Below are 520 nucleotides of genomic sequence, written 5' to 3'. Positions count from 1 at the left end.
CCTCTCAGCGCCAACCTTGGGCCAGCTCAAGGATGCGAAAATTCGACTTCCTTTACAGATATGGAAGAGGAAGACTTTATGTAGAAGACTTTATTGCAGAAGGAAAGGGAGAACATTGCAGTGAGATTTTATACATTATATTTTAGGCTGAATTATATTCTAATCTACCATCATGGCTATTAATCTATAGAAAAGGGATACGGCAAGGTGCTTGAAAAAAGTAAAAAATGAAAATCATGACAAATACTTAATCGTAATTATATTTTACTGAATTTATATGAAAACTGAATCCACTCTGATGCTACAAAATAAAATGCAAGAAACCATAACCTAATACGTTAATCATTAGTTTTCTCTATTTACGAAACTGTCTTTGACCACTTCGTTTAGAAAAAAAATCTAACTGTAAGCTGAACTGTAAGGAAATTAGATGAAATAAAGTTTAAAAAATATTTACTTGTTGAGGTAAATGTAAATAATAATGATAAATGACAACCCTCACTTTCTATTAAGCCAGAGG

At 31.5% G+C, this 520-nt stretch overlaps 1 protein-coding gene across 1 annotated transcript in view; it reads right to left on the bottom strand.

Annotated features, from left to right (window-relative positions):
- The window catches only part of LOC119585970 (flocculation protein FLO11-like), an 18578-nt gene that overhangs the window by 2601 nt on the left and 15457 nt on the right, over positions 1-520 (bottom strand). The window lies entirely within an intron of this gene.

Source organism: Penaeus monodon, chromosome 20 (genome assembly GCF_015228065.2).
Source record: "Penaeus monodon isolate SGIC_2016 chromosome 20, NSTDA_Pmon_1, whole genome shotgun sequence".
Classification (NCBI taxonomy): domain Eukaryota; kingdom Metazoa; phylum Arthropoda; class Malacostraca; order Decapoda; family Penaeidae; genus Penaeus; species Penaeus monodon.
Note: the sequence above shows the minus strand (reverse complement) of the source record. Positions and strands in the feature narration are given on the sequence as shown.